This window comes from Canis lupus, chromosome 20 (genome assembly GCF_003254725.2).
Source record: "Canis lupus dingo isolate Sandy chromosome 20, ASM325472v2, whole genome shotgun sequence".
NCBI classification, from domain to species: Eukaryota; Metazoa; Chordata; class Mammalia; order Carnivora; family Canidae; genus Canis; species Canis lupus.
This window is the reverse complement of record NC_064262.1, coordinates 18,660,713-18,669,901: the sequence shown is the minus strand read 5'-3', so window position 1 is coordinate 18,669,901 and position 9,189 is coordinate 18,660,713.

Genomic DNA, 9,189 nt, shown 5'->3' with positions numbered 1-9,189 from the left:
AGGTACTCCCAACCTAAAAAAACAAAACAAAACAAAACAAAAAACAAACAAACAAAAAACGCTTGAAGAAAATTCTAGTTATAACCAACTGGAATAAATTAACCAATACTCTTTGCCAGAAACCAGAACTTACGCTGCCATTTTTATCAGCCATGAATGCCCAAAAGGCAATATGGAACATGAGATTTTGATGTTCTATGAGTTGGATTTTCTGCAGAGGAATCTAGACTGTACCTGATGATTTTATAATAAGAATCACACTGTTGCTACCTGTTTAGGCAATCGGAAGTAAGGCAGTAATATGAGCCTAGAGAAATAAATGAAGAAGGGGAAAGGACAAATCTAGACTGTCTTTGTTTCATAGATTGTACACACACATATGAGTTTCAAAGGACATGTAGTGACTGATGGTAGGAAGACCATCATCTGATCTTTACCCTCCAGGACCTAGCTGTCTCACTGGGTCATTGCTCAACCTTTGAGCACCTCATCAGTCTTTGTTCTAAGCAGCAACTTGGATATGCCCTACCAGAGATGAATTGCATTGACACAGATTCATGGATTTATTGACGTAGTTATCCATTCAACAAATATGGAACACGTAAAATAGTTGTATTAACAGGGACTCAAAACAGAATGAGAAATAGTCCCTATTTTCAAAGGATCCATTGCTTTATCTTACATATATTGCATATATTGTGTGCTAGGTACTATGTCAAACATTTTATAGCTACTATATTAGTTATTCATTTGTTCAACAATGTTTACTCAGGGCCTACTCTGTGCTGGGCATTGTGCTGAGCGCAAAGATGAAATGATACATAAGGTGGATATGGTTCCTGGCCTCCCAGATATGGCTGCTTTTTGCAGAAGTCAGAAAAGTAAACAAAGAAACTTCTTTGTGTGTATTTAACTTCTGCAATTAATTTGGCCTCTCAGTATTTGATTTGCTTTCTTTTTTGTTTTGTTTTGTTTTTGTTTTTGTTTTTGTTTTATTTGCTTTCTATATGGAGAAATGTCTTATCAGTCTGGATGGAGCAAAGGCCTCGTCTAACTATAAAAGCCAAAAATGCTGTGTATTTTTTTTTCCCAGACCCACTTGCAGATACATTACAGGCGTGTGACACAAGTTCCGCCAATCAGATAACACCTTGCTAGATTTGGAATAGGTTCTACCTCAAGGAAGAGACAGGGCACTTTATTTCTCTGATTTTGATTTCCCACATCAAAATCTCTCAGAAACATAGTTTTAGCTACTTTTATTTATTCATTAGTTTTTTACTGCTTTCTTTGCGCCAAGTTCTGGTACCAGGCTTTCCAGTGATGCTGGAGCCTCTTATTAGTCTCTTAATAATTCCTTTTGTTTTTGATCAGTGTAAATCACTATCTGTTGTGTGGAACCAGGAACCCGGACCATACCCACTGTGATGTGGAAAGGACACGCATCGTCAGTGGTATCACCAGTGCACAGGGATTACCACTCTACCAAAGCAGATGATAACACTTGTGTCTTAAAGACAAGTAGGAATTATCTGGGTTAAAGGTGTTGGAGGAAGGGCCCAGCATATGGATAACAGGCAGAGGATACAGCACATGTGAAAATCCCAAGGCTATCCTCCAAGGTAGGAATTCTTAGGCCTATGCTTTACACTTGAGGAAACTGAGGCTAGCGAGCAGCAAATCCAGGGCTGGCTGTAGATTCAACCACTATGCCTCTCTTCCAATTGAAGCCTGGAAATACACTTATTCCAGTGGTTGCCAGTATTATTTTTTTTCAATGGACTTTTAAAAAATGATTATTTATTTGAGATGGAGGGTGGGGGTGGGTGAGAGGGGCAGACGGAGAGGGAGGGAGAGAGTCCCCAGCAGACTCCCCACTTAGTGCAGAGCCTGACACTGGCCTCCATCTCACAACCCTGAGATTGTGACCTGAGCCAAAATCAAGAGTCAATTACTTGACCGACTGAACCCCCAAGTGCCCCTAGAGCTTTTTATTTTGAAGTGTCTGTATACAGAAAAGTGCCCAACCCAGAAATGTACACCTTCATAAGTTATCACAGGGCATTCATTTAACTCCCATTGATCAAGGACTTAGAATACTGAATAGCCCAAAAGATTCCCCTCCCATCCTTTCCAATCAATATCCTTCCATTCTCCCCAGAGGTAATGCTATCCTGACTTCTAACACCATAGTGGTCATACTTGGTTTTCAACTTTGAATAAATGGAATAATATCATATATATTATTTTTTCTGGCCTCCTTAACTTGATATTAGGATCCTAAGATTCATGAATGTCATTTGTAGCTTGTTCATTTGCATTGCTGCATAGTTTCAATTGCATAGATTTATCTTTTATAGTTAATGGGCACTAGATTATTTTCAGGTCCTGTAATGGCAATTACCAATTATATTGCTAAAGACATCTTCACTCAGGTTTCTTCTTGTATGAAGAAATTTGTTGAAAATATACCTAAGAGTAAAATCGCAGGTCATAGTGTGTTATATATTGAACTTTAGTGGATAATGCGAAAGTTTTCCAAAATTGTGAAGGCAATTTAAATTTCCACCTGCAGTTTATGAAAGTTCCAGCTCCTCTATGCTCTGCAATATGTGGTATAGTTAATCTTTTTAACCTTAGCCATTCTTGTGGGTGCAGTGCTATCCCACTGTGATTTTAATTTGCATTTCCCTGAAGACTAATGATGTTGAGTAACTTTTCATGTTTATTGGCCAGATCCCCAGTGCTATTTATCAGATGGCCACTTCCTGGCATATATTTTAGGGTAAAGCGCCTTAAGGATGAATGCATATGATTTCCAGAGATAGTGTATTCTTTTTTTCTGATTCCCCAAGGTCATGGTTTTCATTATTTCTTTTAAGATAGACACCTTCTAGATTTGTGGGGCTCTGTTCTTTCTCAGGAAGTGACTCTCTTGGGGCTAGCTTTCTATATGTAGAGTTGGTTCAATAAATGTAGAAAATCAAGGACAGACTGAGGAAAAAGCCACAGAGGCCCTTGACTGGGTCACTAATGGTCTCTTGCACGTTGTTTGGCAAACACTGGCCTTGACAATATTTGTATTTTCCCACATGTTCACTGGGTAAAAGTCTCAATGGACATGTTACTGTGAATTTACGATGCTCTTTGAGGGGTTTGGGTTAGTTCGGTAATAAAAATTCTGGCATATGGAGACATACGTCTGGTTCCCACACATTTAAGGCTAGAGAGAGAGCACAGCTACATTTTCTTAAGGTCAGCTTACTGATGTCTCCAAAGATAAAAGGCACCTCTGATTGAAGGCTTGCTCTGAAAATATTTTTGGCAAAGGATTTCTAAGTTCCATTCTCCTGGGATGATCGAATTGAGTTCTGTTTTGTCTGTTGTTTTGACAAACTCACTTTGGCAGGGAAAAGGGCTTATTGCAGGCCCCTCTGCTTTGATTTCAAGATTTTATAATTAGAGGCAAGAAGAAGACAATTGTAATCAATGAAAACCATTCACTCAGAAGACAGAGTCGGGTCCAGATATACAACAGAAACCAATAACAGAAATCACAGCTTTGCTCTTGGGTTTTGCCAAAGGTTCCTTATATTTAGATGTTTTTAATCAGGCTAAGTCCATAACCTCTACTATTTTTAGCTTAAAACCATAATACACTGATAAGACTCTAGCCTATTTTACCTATGTCATGATGTCTCCAGTCTTACAAAGATAGAGACATTAACTATCCACAACCCTTTGAACAAAGCCTCTTTCCATCAGTCAGGATTTTGTTTGTAAGCAACGGGCCCTGACCATAGTTATCCTAACAAAGGAGGAATTTATCTAAGGAATACCAGAGACTTACAGATTGGGAACACAGACCAGAGTCTAGAAAGCTGCGAGAGCTGAGTATCAAAGATCACAGCAATGGTCACACAACAGGAAGGTCAGTTCATCATGATGCTGGGCCCACTGAAGTCCCTCTCCTGGAAAGTGCATGTGTCTCTATTTGAGACACATGAAGGTTGGGTCTTGGAGTTGCTTCATCTTATTGCAGCATCTGTGTGAATAAACTCTCTTTGATTTCTACTATCTGAAAGCTAGAACTCTCCTAATTCCTATCTTTTCTGTACATAGTTGTTCGTATCTTTCATGGATATGGTGAGTTACCCAGTATTTTTCCAGCCAATGATTTAAGTGGCTGTTGGCCAGTTTTCTCTTACTTGCAACCAAAAACTCTAACAGAGATACTGATGATGGTTAATATGGCCCAGGCCTACGTTTTGCTATAAGAAGGATGAGGGAGGAGATATTTTCCTACTTTTGAAAAGTCAGAAGCCTCATGTGGTCCAAAGAGAGCTACTGCAGTTGACCACCTTCATATCTCCATCATATGAATCACTCCTCATAATCACACATGAAGGCCTTGCAGAGCAGAGTGCTTTGGGCATGGTGGGCCTTCAAAAGAGAATTGTGGAGTTAGGCAATACATTAAATTACTGGTTTTGAAACTGGCATCTCAGCAGTCCCAGGAATTCCCTGAAAGTGTTTAAGTGGTCAGTGGGACACAGTGATGAGGGGGTTTTCTCTGCCATCACTTTATTCAGAGTCCTGCTATTATCATTTTATATACTGGGATTGCATTTAAGATTTCTTCTTCTTTTTTTTAAGATTATATTTATTTACTCATGAGAAATAGAGAGAGAGAGAGAGAGAGAGAGAGAGAGTCAGAGTAGGCATCTGACAGAGGCAGAGGGAGAAGCAGGCTCTCCACGGGGAGCCTGATGCGGGACTCAATCCCTGGACCCCAGGATCACCACCTGAGCCAACCAAAAGCAGGCGCTCAACCATTAAGCCACCCAGGTGCCCCAAGATTTGTTCTTTAATAAGTCCTCTGCATTTCAAAAGCACTGCACTGAATTGTTGTTGTCCATTAACACTTCATTTTAATTCATTTACTAGTCTATTGAGAGAAGAGAAAGTGATATTTACTGGGTTCCTACTGAGTTGTAGGCACTGGACCACTTTCTCACCTGTGTGGTCCCATCTCATTCCTTAGAATCATGAAAGTCAGCTCACCTGTTGGCTGATCATTTATTCATTACATTGATCAAAAGTCTCTTCTCTAAAAGAAAATAGTCTATTCTCCTATAGGTTTGTCATTTTATTAGCTTCTCAAAGGACTACAGTTAGACTGAGTTGATCCTCATTAGTATTTGTTTTTAAAAGAATTTCCATTATTTTTGCTCTTACATTCATTGTTTCCTTCTGGCTGCTTGCTTTTCTGTTATTCCTTTTTTCCTAGCATTTTGAGGTGAACACAGCTCATTGACTTTTAATTTTTGTTTTCTTTGATATATGTTTCGAAGGTGATACATTTTCCTACAAATAAAGCTTGGAGCTATTATAGATATGAGGTTTTAGTCAGTTATTTCTAAAAAATCTTTTTGCTTTCTTCTTTCACTCATTGCTAACAGAAGAATGTTTTACAATTTCTAAGTGTATGTGTTTGGGCCCTGACTGTCTTTTTTTTTTTTTTAATCCTATTTCCTTAAATTCTAATTTTATTGTACTCTTGTCAGAGAACACACTCTATGTAATCTATATTTGATTTTTTGATATCTGTATGATTTAGATTCTATAATATTTGTGGCCACATATATATTGAATTTTAAAAAATCTATGTTGCACATTCTTTTGAAGAGAAACAAAAGTAATATTGTTGGGTGGAATTCTAAACTGGCATTACATCAAACTTGTTAACTATGTTCATAGCATTTATAAACTTATTTTTAGCCCTTGATAGAATGCTTTCTGAGGCAGCTATGTTAAATCTCCCTTACTGATTATGGAGTGGATAATTTTTCTTTTTAGGTCTATTAATTTTTGACTTATATTCTGAAATTCTGTTAGGCATGTATAGACTCAGAATAGTTCCATCTTCTTTTTGCCATTACGTAATATCCTTGTTTACTCTTATTATTTTATTCTTGTCTATGTAATGTGCTATTCATATTTTCTACAAGAGCTGTTTTTGATTAATGTTGGTTTTATATGCATTTGTATGTTGCTTTAGTTTCAAATTTTCTGTTTTACACACACCTCTTGTAAGCTATGAATTTTGTTTCATTTTTATATACATTTTTATATACATAAGAACCTGTGCAAGGCAACCGGCAAATTGTATTCATCTTTTAAACTGTGATTAGTAATGTATCTGGATTTGTTGTTACAGCCCTTGAGCTTTCACTTTGCCATTTTTTCTTTCCTAGATTCTATCATACTGGTTGAGAGTATATAGGTGTATAACAGAGATGGGATTTATTCTTTATGTTGCTGGAACAAGAATGCCCCTAATGTGAGTGGGTGGCACATGGTAGGGGCAGGCATAAGTGGGTCTTCTCTAGTGGCTCTTGTACTTCTCACACAACTCTTTCAATCTGCCACAGAAGGATTATTTTGTTTCGTTGTTTCTTCATTCATTCATTCAACTAAGATTGACTGAGGGCCTGCTATGTACTAGGTTTTGTACTTGGTGCTAGGTGGCAGGTGTTGAATAAAATACATATAGTTTCTATGGTCTGGTAGGGGAGCCACTCAATGTACCTGCACATACATAAGTACAAATTTTATTGTGACCTGTAAAGGAAATCATTTGTGTGCAGTGAGAGAAAACAATGGAATGGGGTTTACTCCAACCAGAGTAAAACCTAGGCTTTTTGAGAAGGATAAAATTAAATAATACGCAGAGTGGGAGATGTGGCAGTGCCTAAAAATTACTCCCAGTAAGTATTCCTTCCTTCTTGCTTAGCAATACAATCTCAAAGTTTAGGTGGGCAGAGTGACCACTAAGAATGAACCTGATAGCCTTCCTTGCAATGGCATGTGACCATGTAAGATTCCAGTCAAAGGGGTGCAAATGGAAATGGTGTGTATGACTTCTAGGAAGTATCTTTAAGGGGAAGGTATGAGCTTTTCCTTCTCTCTTTCTAGGTGCCTAGAATGAAAATATGACAGCTAGAACCAGAGAAGATCTCTTGAATTATGATGTGAACCTGAGAACAGAGGCCAGGAATGGTGAAGCACCAAGAAAGATAGGAGTATGAGTTGCTGATGCAGTAGAATCCCATTCCAGCCCTATTTTACCTAAGAAAATTTTTCCATGAAAAAGAAATACATTTCTACATTTTCAACCTTTGCTATTTTGGTTTTTTGTAAACTCTCCCCTGAGTGCATAGAGTTTTTTAGGTCCCAGGAACAGAAATCTTTAGTGACTTTCAGACTTTCACACTCAAAAAAAAAAAAAAATCACATGGAGAGGGTGTTAGAACACAAACTTCTGGATCCTACCCCCCAAAAATCCTGATTTATTAGGTCAGCAGTAGAACCCGAGAATTTGCATTTCCTGTAACCTCCCAGATGATGCAGAAGACCCTTGGACCACACACTGTTCTAGGGCTCTGAGTCAAAAAAGAGTTCAGCACATTTAAGGAACTGAATCAAGGCTGGTTTAGAGAATATTGAGAGACATGGAATAAGGTTGGAAAGGTAGGCAGAGGGCCAGATCATGCAGAGCTTTGTAGTCCAGAAAAGGGAATGGTTTTTTTTCTAAGTGTGGTAGGAAACCACTGAAGAATATTAAGTAAGGAAGTGACCACATCTAAGGTTGTAAAGTCATTATCTCCTACATGAAGAATGGATTGCAAAGCACTAGGATGTTGTATCGGTAGTCAAGGCCAGAAATGCTAGTAGCTAACTCCAGGATGTATCAGTAGAGATGGAGTCAAGATATTTTGGTAGTAAGAATAATAAACACTTTGCTGAAAGATTCAGCATGTAGAATAAAGGAGGAGGAGGAATTCAAGAAAGCAGAGTGATTCCCAGGTTTTTGTTTTGAACAAATGGGTGGAACCTGCGTAAGAGATGCTGAGCAGGTTCCTATGCAACTGACCACAAGTCAGAGTTTCCAGGGGTGGTAGTCTACCGCTCCCATTTGTGGCACTTTTGAGAGATGCCAACCTTTCAGATTATCCCTCCACTCCAAACTATTCAGTGCAATTGCCTAATAAGCCTCTGGGTGGGTTGGCCTCACCCACTTGACATCTCTTCGTGAGCACTTGTGCCTTAGATGTGGTTTGGAATTATTTTGTCTGTTTTCCAGAGATGATCTCCAGAGTTTTGTTTTTGTGTGTTTCTGTATGTTTGTGTTCCCTTTGGCAGGATATGCTGTGATTCTTCAATCCCAGGGCACAAAGAGTTCTCAGAATCCTGTAGTTCTGGAGTGTCTGGATGTCTTGGTCGATGTGTCCAAATAGCCTCTGTTCCAGCACAGTTCAACTGTAATTCACCTCTTTATGGGATGACTATCACGAGAAGTCATTAAATTTTCTTTGGTCTTACTTCCCATAACTTCTTGTTGACGTAGAATGATTGTTTTAAATGTTCAACAAGGCCCTGTATGATCTGACTCCTACCTACTCCTCCTGGCTCATCTTGGCTACCCCCCTGGACCCTCAAGTGTCTTTCCACTGTAGCTATACTGAACTTCTCTCAGTTTATGCATTCCACCTGCTTTCTCCTGCCTCTGGGCCCTTGTACAAGCTAGTCACTATTTATAAAAAAACAAAAAAACAAAAAACTTTCCCTTTTGGTAACCTCGCCAATTCCCAATCATTCAGCTCAAACTTGAATAAATGATAGTTCCTCAGGGTTACTTTCCTATGGCCTCTCCCATACCCTTTCCAATCTCCCTAGATTGGATAGACCTCCTTATTAAATGCTGAGACTCCCTGAAGAGATAGTTTGCTAATTTACCCTACTATAGTTAGTTACCTATAGGTACTTGCTTTATTATTACTTACTACTTGTCTTTTCAAGTTGACTATAAATATTATGAGGGCAAAGACTGCATCAGCCTGCCTTGCCTTTGTAGACCTCCAGTGCCTGGCATGCAGCAGGTTCTCACTAAATATTTGTTGGTTCACTGATTGATTTCAACAATTGAGATACATTTATTCTTTATCTTTAGAAAGAACCATTTTAGTAGCTCAGATTATTTTCTACTCTGAGATCATGCACTGGTCTTATTTGCATCCCAGTGCACTGGTGGGCAATGTAATAGAGCTTCCCCCACATTTTCATATTGCTGTTTTTTTATTTCTCACAATTTCAAACTGAGGCTTCAAAGAATTTATTTACAGGCAA